The following is a 13,525-nucleotide window of genomic DNA, read 5'->3' as shown; positions in this document are numbered from 1 at the left end:
GTACTCTGCCCAGTGAATTATATTTGAGACTTCTAACATCGCTAGGGAACTCCTGGTTCCCCCTTGATGGTTGATGTAAGCCACAGTCGTGATGTTGTCCGACTGAAATCTGATGAACCTCAGTGTTGCTAACTGAGGCCAAGCCAGAAGAGCATTGAATATCGCTCTTAACTCCAGAATATTTATTGGAAGGAGTTTCTCCTCCTGAGTCCACGATCCCTGTGCCTTCAGGGAATTCCAGACTGCACCCCAACCTAGAAGGCTGGCATCTGTTGTTACAATTGTCCAATCTGGCCTGCGAAAGGTCATACCCTTGGACAGGTGTACCCGAGACAACCACCAGAGAAGAGAATCTCTGGTCTCTTGATCCAGATATAGCAGAGGGGACAAATCTGTGTAATCCCCATTCCACTGACTCAGCATGCATAATTGCAGCGGTCTGAGATGAAGGCGCGCAAATGGCACTATGTCCATTGCCGCTACCATTAAGCCGATTACCTCCATACACTGAGCTACCGAAGGGCGCGGAATGGAGTGAAGAACACGGCAAGCATTTAAAAGTTTTGATAACCTGGACTCCGTCAGGTAAATTTTCATATAGAATCCATAAGAGTCCCTAAGAAGGAGACTCTTGTGAGTGGGGATAGAGAACTCTTTTCCTCGTTCACTTTCCACCCGTGCGACCTCAGAAATGCCAGAACTATCTCTGTATGAGACTTGGCAACTTGAAAGCTTGACGCCTGTATCAGGATGTCGTCTAGACACGGAGCCACAGCTATGCCTCGCGGTCTTAGAACCGCCAGAAGTGAGCCCAGAACCTTTGTAAAGATTCTCGGGGCTGTAGCCAACCCGAAGGGAAGAGCTACAAATTGGTAATGCCTGTCTAGAAAGGCAAACCTTAGAAACCGATGATGATCTTTGTGAATCGGTATGTGAAGGTAGTCATCCTTTAAGTCCACTGTGGTCATGTACTGACCTTCTTGGATCATGGGTAGGATGGTCCAAATAGTTTCCATTTTGAAAGATGGAACTCTGAGGAATTTGTTTAAGATCTTTAGATCCAAAATTGGTCTGAAGGTTCCCTCTTTTTTGGGAACCACAAACAGATTCGAATAAAAAACCTGTCCTTGTTCCGTCCGCGGAAGTGGATGGATCACTCCCATAACTAGGAGGTCTTGCACACAGCGTAGGAATGCCTCTTTCTTTATCTGATTTGCAGATAGCCTTGAAAGATGAAATCTCCCTTGTGGAGGGGAAGCTTTGAAGTCCAGAAGATATCCCTGAGATATGATCTCCAATGCCCAGGGATCCTGAACATCTCTTGCCCACGCCTGGGCGAAGAGGGAAAGTCTGCCCCCTACTAGATCCGTCGCCGGATAGGGGGCCGTTCCTTCATGCTGTCTTAGAGGCAGCAGCAGGCTTTCTGGCCTGTTTGCCTTTGTTCCAGGACTGGTTAGGTTTCCAGGCCTGCTTAGATTGAGCAAAAGTTCCCTCTTGTTTTGAAGTGGAGGAAGTTGATGCTGCACCTGCCTTGAAATTTTGAAAGGCACGAAAATAAGACTGTTTGGCCTTTGCTTTGGCCCTGTCCTGAGGAAGGGTGTGACCCTTACCTCCAGTAATGTCAGCAATAATTTCCTTCAAACCAGGCCCGAATAAGGTCTGCCCCTTGAAAGGAATGTTGAGTAATTTAGACTTCGAAGTCACGTCAGCTGACCAGGATTTAAGCCATAGCGACATACTCGCTTGGATGGCGAATCCGGAATTCTTAGCCGTTAGTTTAGTCAAATGAACAATGGCATCAGAAACAAATGAGTTAGCTAGCTTAAGTGTTCTAAGCTTGTCAATAATTTCAGTCAATGGAGCTGTATGGATGGCCTCTTCCAGGGCCTCTAACCAGAATGCCGCCACGGCCGTGACAGGCGCAATGCATGCAAGGGGCTGTAAAATAAAACCTTGTTGTATAAACATTTTCTTAAGGTAACCCTCCAATTTTTTATCCATTGGATCTGAAAAAGCACAACTGTCCTCAACCGGGATAGTAGTACGCTTTGCTAAAGTAGAAACTGCTCCCTCCACCTTAGGGACCGTCTGCCATAAGTCCCGTGTAGTGGCGTCTATTGGAAACATTTTTCTAAATATAGGAGGTGGGGAAAAAGGCACACCCGGTCTACACCACTCCTTGCTAATAATTTCTGTAAGCCTTTTAGGTATAGGAAAAACATCAGTACACACCGGTACCGCATAGTATTTATCCAGCCTACACAATTTCTCTGGTATTGCAACTGTGTTACAGTCATTCAGAGCAGCTAATACCTCCCCAAGCAACACACGGAGGTTCTCAAGCTTAAATTTAAAATTAGAAATCTCTGAATCAGGATTCCCCGAATCAGAGATGTCACCCACAGACTGAAGCTCTCCGTCCTCATGATCTGCATATTGTGACGCAGTATCAGACATGGCCCTTACAGCATCTGCGCGCTCTGTATTTCTCCTAACCCCAGAGCAATCGCGCTTGCCTCTTAATTCAGGCAACCTGGATAATACCTCTGACAGGGTATTATTCATGATTGCAGCCATGTCCTGCAAGGTAATCGCTATGGGCGTCCCTGATGTAATTGGCGCCATATTAGCGTGCATCCTCTGAGCGGGAGGCGAAGGGTCTGACATGTGGGGAGAGTTAGTTGGCATAACTTCCCCCTCGTCAGAATCTTCTGGTGATATTTCTTTTATAGTTAAAGACTGATCTTTACTGTTTAAGGTGAAATCAATACATTTAGTACACATTCTCCTATGGGGCTCCACCATGGCTTTCAAACATAATGAACAAGTAGTTTCCTCTGTGTCAGACATGTTTAAACAGAATAGCAATGAGACTAGCAAGCTTGGAAAACACTTTAAACAAGTTTACAAGCAATATAAAAAACGTTACTGCACCTTTAAGGAACACAAATTTTGTCAAAATTTGAAATAACAGTGAAAAAAGGCATTTTTTTTACAGTGTATGTAACAAGTTAGCAGAGCATTGCACCCACTTGCAAATGGATGATTAACCCCTTAATACCCAAAAAATAATAAAAGACAAAAACGTTTTTTTTTTTTTTTTTTCAAACCGTCACAACAACTGCCACAGCTCTACTGTGGCTTTTTACCTCCCTCAAAAATGACTTTTAAGCCGTTTGAGCCCTCCAGAGATGTCCTGGATCATGCAGGAAGAAGCTGGATGTCTGTGTCTGTAATTTTTGCTGTGCAAAAAAACGGCAAAATAGGCCCCTCCCACTCATATTACAACAGTGGAAAACCTATGGAAACTGTTTCTAGGCCAAATTCAAGCCAGCCATGTGGAAAAAAACTAGGCCCCAATAAGTTTTATCACCAAATACATATAAAAACGATTAAACATGCCAGCAAACGTTTTATATTACATTTTTATAAGAGTATGTAACTCTATTAATAAGCCTGATACCAGTAGCTCTCACTGCATTTAAGGCTTTACTTACATTAATCCGGTATCAGCAGCATTTTCTAGCAAATTCCATCCCTAGAAAAATATTAACTGCACATACCTTATTGCAGGAAAACCTGCACGCCATTCCCTCTCTGAAGTTACCTCACTCCTCAGAATATGTGAGAACAGCAATGGATCTTAGTTACTTCTGCTAAGATCATAGAAATCACAGGCAGATTCTTCTTCTAAATACTGCCTGAGATAAACAGTACACTCCGGCACCATTTAAAAATAACAAACTTTTGATTGAAGAATAAACTAAGTATAAAACACCACACTCCTCTTACGACCTCCATCTTGGTTGAGGCTTGCAAGAGAATGACTGGATATGACAGTTAGGGGAGGAGCTATATAGCAGCTCTGCTGTGGGTGATCCTCTTGCAACTTCCTGTTGGGAAGGAGAATATCCCATAAGTAATGGATGATCCGTGGACTGGATACACTTAACAAGAGAAATTAATATTTTTATTAATCTTTCAAAAATTAATCTTTAATAATATTTCAAGATATTAATATCAATCTCGAAATATGAAAATCAATATTTCAACTCTTCAAAAATTATATCTTCCAAATATTAATATCGAAATATGAAACTTTTTCTCTCTTTTATAATAATTTCTATCTACCACAAATATATTATATCAAATATGATGGAATATTAATAAATCTGAGAAAAGTGCCTCCAATTATTATGTCAGTATATTTATGAAAATCTTAGTAGTGCTATCCAAATAATATATCAGTTTATGGCAGGGTTATAAACACAATACAAAAAATAGAAACCCTAATCAACCATGCATCTACTAGACCATACAATTAATATAAATACCTGAACTCTTTTATTTAGTTAATATTCATGAACATTTTTGAAATATATTTGCAATAAAAGAAATATGAAATAATATTATATGCACTTGAAAACTATTTAAATATGCTATGCAAAATTCATACACACTTATATTAAAAACCCACCTTATTTACAAATCTTTTAACATCCAAGCAATACAATTCTAAGCTGTGCTCTTAGGCAATAGGGTAATATATATATTCTGCTATTTAACTGCAATTTATCCTAATACAGAATTAACTTACAATATCAGAACTTGCACAGATGATTTACTTAGCAAATCAGATACAGATTTAAACAATACCTAGGCTTATGACTACCAATTTAAAATACAATATACTTCACCAATTTTGAACCAATTCGTAGCGGTCTTTAGGTCATCTCAGAAGACAGATAAGTAATTTTTGCAATCAATGAGAAGGAGGTAGTCAGCTTGTTTAGATTGGTTTCAAAATGCCCAGCAGCAGATATCATCCAAAGTTAAAACAGCCTCCTTCTCTATTTCTCTTTTGCTTACTTATATATGTTTTCAATCATTGATGACATCATGTGGGTGGCACTACGGGAGCTGACCTTCCCATTGGTTATCTGGGAAGTCTAATCGGATTGGCCCTTGGAAATTTCATTTTTAACAGCCAGAAAGAACCTTCTGGCTGTAGTTCTCGCAACATAACACCAGGTGGCAGCATTACAAACAGACAGTACAAAAACAATGCAGCATGACAATACATACAAATTCATTATTTTTTTTTTAAATTTCTTTTTATTTTGCCAAGAAAGATAAACAATTAACAATAGGTGAATCCGACAAAAAAGCAAATAAGAAAAATACTTGCAAAAGTGTACGTTAATACAAAACAGAATACAGTCTCGCTTGGAAATGAAAGGACACCTTAAGTGGGTGAAGAAGTTCACCTACCCACTCGAGAAAAGAAAAAGACAACTCTGACCTTGCAATTTTTCTTAATGCATAAAAACCCTCCCAAAACTCTGATCACCATTAATGCTATAAACTCTAGATCCTATCTGGCACACACACAGAGAAGAGAAAAACAAAGAAAAAGAAGAGAAGAAAAAAAAAAAAAAAAAAAAAAAAAAGCACCACACAGCCCCCCCCTCTCCCCAACCAGCTTTCACCAGAATCCTTCAGGCAAGCAGCCACTCACCTCTAAGGTTAGCTTCCAATAAGAAAAGAGAATTCTTAAATGGCTGCAGGATCAATTTTTGAGTTTCCTGATCTAGAGATTTAATGAAAATCCCCCATTTATTTAAAAAGAACCTAATATTGTTATCTATCTGTGCTTGTACTGAGGCTTGTTCTAGAAACATTTGATATGTTATCCCCTTTTTAAATTCAGAGAATTTGGGTTCTTTGTTAGACTGCCAATATTTTAAAACCAGTTTCCTACCGAGCAGTATCATTGTATTTATTAATAAATAACTAGGGCCTACTTCTTCCTGGTTTGCTAGGAAAAAGACTACATGTTTACTTACTTGAAAGTGTTGGTTTAAGATTTTAGTGACCCAAAATGAGATTTTCCCCCAAAATCTTTGGATTACAGGACAGGACCAGAAAAGATGGAACATATCTGCTGCCAGATACTTGCATTTCCTACAAGCTATGTTCTCATGTTTTTTGTCCCACCGAGCCTGCCAGCTGGGTGTAAAATAGCATTGATACCAAATCTTTAACTGTTGTTCTTTAAAATATTCCCCTCTCATTGCCTTTGCTACCCTATCTCCAGAGTTCTTAAATAAATCTGATTCTTGTAAGTTATCACCTGCTATATCCCATTTAAGCTCCAAATATCTTTTATTGCTTTGTTCTTGAGAAGTGAGTAAAGCATTATAAGAGTTTGTGATAGAATAATTTCCTGCTTGAAACATACTAGTTATCTGCCTTAATATATCATTGTCCCACTCTATTGCCACTATTTTCCTACACTGATCAGCATAGTGCCGTAATTGTAAATAAGAGAAGAATAAACGATTTGGTATGTTAAATTCCGATTTACATTCATTAAAAGATTTAATCGAATTATCTTCTTTTTTGAATAGCTGTGCAATATGGTTGATCCCTCGATCTGACCAGGCATTAAATCTAGCTGAGTCGTAGCCTACCTCGAATTCAGGGTTACCTTTAATTGAGAGAAAGGCTGAACCCCGATGGCTGATCCCAATTTTAGCACAGAATTGACGCCAGGCCCGTATTGGTTGGTCTATGATAAGCATCCCCCTTGTTTCTATAGGAATTAGTTTTAAAGGCATGTGTGTTAATGCTTTCAGGGCATAAGGTGCTACTAAAGCTCCTTCAATTTCTAGCAAGGAGAAGTGTCCTTTTTCCGAAAACCAGTCCCAAACAAATTTTAGGTTGGAAGCTATATTATACATCTCAAAATCGGGAAGAGCCATACCTGCAGCCTCTTTCCTGGCACTCAAACGTTTCAACGCTATCCTAGATTTTTTTTTGCACCAGATAAATTGCGATATTAGTTTATTGATTAACTGACAATCTTTCCTCAGTAGTAGGAGTGGGAGGGCCTGAAAAATATATAAAAATTTAGGGAGAGAAATCATTTTTATTAAATGTATTCGTCCCATAAGAGAAAGGGGCAGGTTCTTCCATCTTTCTAAATCTGCCTGGAATGATGCAATAGCTGGTACAAAATTTAACTTGTACCAGCTCTTAGAGTTAGATGCAAATTTTATCCCTAGATATGTAATATGATCTTTGGTTACTTTAAAAGGGGTTTCTGGAGAGCTTTTTAATTTGATGAGCCACATAAGTTCCGATTTTTCTTTGTTAATTGCAAAGCCGGAAAAAGCCTGGAAAGATTCTAAAGCTTCCATAATTATAGGCAGATTATATTGGAGATTTTGAGCAAATATAAGCAGATCATCGGCATATATGGCTTGAGTTATTCTGTGTCCTTCGATATTTATCCCTAGCAGTTCTTGTCTAAACAATATTGCCAGAGGTTCTAGCGCTAAGTTAAAAAGCAACAGGGATAGCGGACAACCTTGTCTCGTTCCTCGCTGGAGTCTAAAATGTTCTGAAGTTAAGGAGTTAACACTTAGACTCGCCCCTGGATTAGAGTAAAGTAAGGCAATAATATGGGAGAATTTACCCTGGATACCGAATTTATTAATAGTTGTCAACATATGATCCCAAAGTAGCGTGTCAAACGCTTTCTGTGTATCAATCGAAATAATTGCAGCATCCTCTGTGAGCTTTTCTCTCCTTCCTTTTTTTTGTTCACAATAGTTAATTGCTATTTCTAGTTTCCTGAGGTTTTTAATAAGTGTCCTTCCTTTGATAAAACCAGTTTGGTCAGGATGGACCAGTTCACTAATCACTTTTTGAAGTCTGTCTGCTAAGATGTGGGTAAGGATTTTGTAATCCACATTTAGCAAAGAGATGGGTCTGTAAGACTCCATTAGTTCTTTATTTTTACCTTGTTTATAAATTAAGATTATTCTAGATTCTGTAAAATATTTAGAAGGTGTTTGATTATCTTGTAGGAAACCATTGAAAAGCTCACAGAGAATGGGGGTAACCGAATCTGCAAGAATTTTATATAATTCTCCAGGAAGATCATCCGGGCCTGGCGCTTTGTTTAGCTTTAATTTCATAATAGAGTTTTTAATCTCCTCCTCCTTAATTGGAGAGTTGAGGAGATCCAGATCATCTTTAGCTATTTGAGGTATTTTAATCCTATCCCAGAAGAGAGCTTTTTTTATTTTATCTATAGGTTGAGCCTGATATAATTGTTTAAAATAGTGCGTGAATTCCTCTAAAATATCATGAGGGAGAGTGCAAGTTTTGTGTTTAGTTTTTATTATTGATATGATACTGTTAGATTTTCTAGTATTTACCAATCTGGCTAAGAATTTCCCTATCTTATTACCGAACTGCATGTAATTGCTATTTCTTTTCAGCTCATGCTGGATTTCTTTTGATATATGCCAATTGTCTCTTTGTTTTTTGGCTTCCAGATAGTTTCGCCAGTTCTCTTGACTATTATCTGCAACATATTTTTGGAATTTGTTAATAATCTGCTTAGAAAGTTGGATCCAATAAGCGTCATTTTTCCTTTTTACTTTTATCATATAAGCCAGAATTTCTCCCCTTATCACGGCTTTGAAAGCTTGCCATAAAGATTCTATATTCAAAACTGATCCTTTATTCTCATTATAATAGAGATTCCATTTCTCTAGCAAAAAGCCTCGAAATTTTAAATTATTATAAAAATATGTTGGAAAGTATAATCTGTGATTCCCTAGTTTGGGATTCAAGATGGACATAGAGATAGTGATGGGGGCGTGATCCGAAATTGTGATAGGCAAGATTTCGGCTTTTTTTGCCAGAGAGAACAATTTGTCGCTAATTAGGAACATATCGATTCGTGAAAATGATTTATACACTTTGGATAAACACGTAAATTCTTTACTGTCTGGATAAATATTCCTCCAGATGTCTAATAAGCCTAGATTAAAGCAGAATTTTTTAAAAAATTTTGTATCCTTACCGCCTGATATAGCCTCTTTCCCCCTCCGATTTCTATCTAGGAAACTAGATGCCACCAGATTCAGGTCTCCTCCTAGTATTATGTTTTGATTGTATTCTAATAATTTGTTTTGGAGAGGTTCCCAGAACTCGTTTTTTTTTACATTTGGACCATAAACATTACATAACACGAATCTTTTTAAGCCTAGTTCTATCTCTAGTATAATAAATCTCCCTTGTTGATCAATTTCTTGTTTTAGAATTTTATATTTTAATGATTTCCTAAAAAGTATAGCTGCCCCTCTTTTTCTCTGTACTCCTGCCGAATAGATAACTTCGCCCACCCATCCCCATTTGAGTTTTTGACTTTCTGACTCATTTAAATGGGTCTCCTGTAGGAAGCCTATATCAATTTTAAGTTTATTAAAGTGTTGTAATATTGCTTTCCTTTTGACCGGGGAGGTGAACCCTCCCACGTTCCATGATCCAAATTTACATAATTCCGTCATATCTTATGCTTCTTTCCTACTTCTAGGTAGAGACATGGAAAATATAAGAGAAGGGGGGGGGGGGGGGGATGGGGAGAAAAGAAAGAAAGAAAGAAAAAAAAAAAAAAAAAAAGAAAAAGTCCCTTTCACACATACACCTGACATTCCTATATTGCCCCCTACTTATAATATTTAGCTTCTTACTTGACCCCCTTTCTGCACTTAGAGATTTATCTCCTTCCTTCTCCCTTCTCCTATTCCACTTTTTACTCAGCATGGCTACCCATGATACAGAGCTTGTATCCCCCATCTGATCACTTTTACCTTTGCTCTGTTCTCAAGAAGTCCTCTAGGTCCTGAGGATTATCAAAAATCCTAAAACCTTCTTTAGTCTGTATACTGATTCTGGCTGGATATAATAGCCTAACTATCCTGCCTTCCTGGATCAGACGTGAGCAGATGGGGGCACATAGCTTCCTCTTGCTAGCTGTTTCGTATGCAAAATCTTGGAAAATTAATATTTTCTTATTTTGAAAGAGGACTGTTTTTTGTGCTCTATAAGCTTGCATGATCTTGACCTTTTCTTGAAAGTTCAAGTATTTGATAATAATTGGTCTAGGTCTACTCTTATCATCCTCTTGATCTCTTACCCTGCCTAACCTATGAGCTCTTTCTACTATGAATGTACATGTTGGCTCATTGATGTTTAATAAGGAGGGCAGTTGGATTGAAGCAAAGTGGATTAGCTCTCTTTCAGATACTGTTTCAGAGACCCCAATCACTCTTACATTGTTTCTCCTAGATCTATTTTCCATATCCTCAACTTTATCACTAAGATATTTGACTTGTTTCTGAATATATGTTAAATCGTTATCTTTCTCTATATCTCTGTCTTCCAGATCTGATATTCGCTGTTCTGCTAAACCCATTCTGGTAACCATCTGCTTGATATCTTGTGACATAAAGGGGAGAGAAAGGTGCGCTAGGCCAAATCGATAACCAAACACCCCCTTAAAAAGACAAATATCCCTACAGTTGTCTAAAATAAGAGAGAAAATATACAGGTAATAAGGGAGGCGCTAAGACAAGCCAAAGGTATCAAGCACTTAAAATTTAATAAAAACACATAAGCATACAATAACATATGTATAGGGGACGTCTCCCCAAAAACGAAATACTAATAAATAAAAACTAAAATACTAAAAGATGCAATTGATAAAACTTCCACAGATTTAAAACCATACAATTTGTATAGGGCAGTCCCAATCAGTTCGTTTTAGTAGGGTCAGATAGAAATGTCTTTACTCCATATAGAATGTAACTGAGTCTGTGGTCAGCGTCTCACTAGTCAAATACCACCAAGCTGCCAAATTGATAGAGCAATAGCTGCCAAACAGTGTAAGTGGATAATAATATACATGCAATTCCAAAGTTCTCTTACTGTGTAAGATATCACTTTAGCAGAACATTCAGCCGTGTACTTTACCAGATCCTTATCCGTGAAGTAGATGTCTTTTCCCCTCGCCCGGTATTCACCTCGAGCGGGGCCGACTGAAACTTTCCGGCGTCTGACGTCACTGAAAGATGTTCCGGTTAGGAGAAGAAGCCGATTCCTGCGCTTACTTCTATGACCTGTAGTCACGGTCCTCTCAGATGAGCCCTGCACTTAGTGCTTATAGCACGCAAGGGATTGGATACTGGGCAAAGTGAAGGATATCCCAGAAATGCTGCCAAACACAAGTCCTACAGATGATTTACTCCTATTTAGGAGAAGATAGTTCCAAAATGTATAACCCGGGTTATTAAGTAGGAATCAAAAGATATGTAGATTGTTGTCACAGAAATAAAAACAACAACACTGCCAACACATACGACGCGTTTCGCCCTCCTATGGGCTTTATCAAGATCTATCATTTTGGAACTATCTTCTCCTAAATAGGAGTAAATCATCTGTAGGACTTGTGTTTGGCAGCATTTCTGGGATATCCTTCACTTTGCCCAGTATCCAATCCCTTGCGTGCTATAAGCACTAAGTGCAGGGCTCATCTGAGAGGACCGTGACTACAGGTCATAGAAGTAAGCGCAGGAATCGGCTTCTTCTCCTAACCGGAACATCTTTCAGTGACGTCAGACGCCGGAAAGTTTCAGTCGGCCCCGCTCGAGGTGAATACCGGGCGAGGGGAAAAGACATCTACTTCACGGATAAGGATCTGGTAAAGTACACGGCTGAATGTTCTGCTAAAGTGATATCTTACACAGTAAGAGAACTTTGGAATTGCATGTATATTATTATCCACTTACACTGTTTGGCAGCTATTGCTCTATCAATTTGGCAGCTTGGTGGTATTTGACTAGTGAGACGCTGACCACAGACTCAGTTACATTCTATATGGAGTAAAGACATTTCTATCTGACCCTACTAAAACGAACTGATTGGGACTGCCCTATACAAATTGTATGGTTTTAAATCTGTGGAAGTTTTATCAATTGCATCTTTTAGTATTTTAGTTTTTATTTATTAGTATTTCGTTTTTGGGGAGACGTCCCCTATACATATGTTATTGTATGCTTATGTGTTTTTATTAAATTTTAAGTGCTTGATACCTTTGGCTTGTCTTAGCGCCTCCCTTATTACCTGTATATGATATCTTGTGACACTGAGTCTATGCTTGATTGGATTGCCTCAAATTTAGGAAGAAATAATTCACTTATTTGTTTTAATAAATCAGAGTTATTTACTGTTTCAACCACATTTTCTTGTGATATCTCCTGACTATTCTCAGTGCTGCGTCTTATTAACTTTTTTTCCTGCTGCCTTCTACTTGCCATGCTTGCTGTTTTATTGTTAGCTGAGGGGAGAAGGAATTTATCCATAAAGAATGGTTATAAGAGCCTTAAAACTTTCTATTTACCCCTATTTGCTTCTAGGTAGGAGACTTTACCTTAGTTAGCTAGTTTGAATTTAACTAAAGGCTTTTGTATTAGTGGTGACCTAAAACTATTAATCTGATCGTTAACTCCTTCTCAGCAATTCTTATAACAACATGCCATTAATGAAAAGTATTCAGAAAGAAAAAAAAGAAAATGCAGTAGAATATAGAGCAGTACATAGAGAGAAATGGGGACACAAAAAATAGAAACCAGAGTCAATCAGATATTCAAATAAGTTCCCTTCCAACTCTTGCAAAGATTTTCCTATCTGTTCCTTCTGTATCTTATTTGTCTAGATTAGAATTGACTATAACCTTTTAGATAAATAGTGACCTAGAACTGTTAATTTAATCATTAATCCCTGCACGACCATTTTATAACAAAATGCCATTAATAAGAATTGCCCAAAAAAAAAAATATAATTATACAAAAAAACACAGAATTTAGGGAAAAAGTCAATCAGATACTCAAGTGGATTCTCTTCCAAAACTGCAAGAATGTTCTGTCTGCTGATTCTCCCCAGATTCCCCCTCTGAATTGGCAGAGGTTTAAAGAGATTATGTCCACTTGTTGGCCGTAGAAAATTTAAAGGGACTCCGAACTTCGATATCCAATCTGTGCAGGGAGAAAAAGAAGACAAGGCCTCCTCATGTGTGTATCTGTCGTTCCCCCTCTTATCCCCACATAGAGTAAACACAGGGTACTCACATTCTGATAAGGCACTCTCTTGTGCCGATAGATTCAGGCTGGACCTTTAGCAGCAGTCCAGCTCGCTGTTTCCCCAGGATATCTTTACATCTGACGTGTTTCAGGCATGGAGTGCACGACCGTAGAGGCATAAAGCAAGACACAAAATACACAGAAAAAAGAAAAATCATGTGTAAATCTGTTAGAAGTGCATCTAAGGATTCAGCTTAAACTTTCTCAGAATACTCACAAAAGTTGCGGCACCCAAATGTGCCTAGTAAGGCAGGCTAGGCCTTTTTCAGCAGCCCAGCTCGCTATTTCCACGTTTGGCTACGTTGCAGGAGTAAAGCAGCCTCAGGAAATACCAATTTAGCCCGTCTGAGCCTTTTGCCTTTTGCAATAACCCAGTATCCTTTATAGCATCGTCTCCTATTCGTGTTATCAGCGAAGGGAATACAATGAAGTCACTCTTGCCCTTACAGGCCACTTATCAGATAGATTTTCCAGCACAGGAGTCCTTTTAGTATAGCTTTTAAGTATGTGTGCAGTGGGCCATGGCA

This window comes from Bombina bombina, chromosome 6 (genome assembly GCF_027579735.1).
Source record: "Bombina bombina isolate aBomBom1 chromosome 6, aBomBom1.pri, whole genome shotgun sequence".
In the NCBI taxonomy this organism is placed as follows: domain Eukaryota; kingdom Metazoa; phylum Chordata; class Amphibia; order Anura; family Bombinatoridae; genus Bombina; species Bombina bombina.
This window is presented reverse-complemented; position numbering follows the sequence as displayed.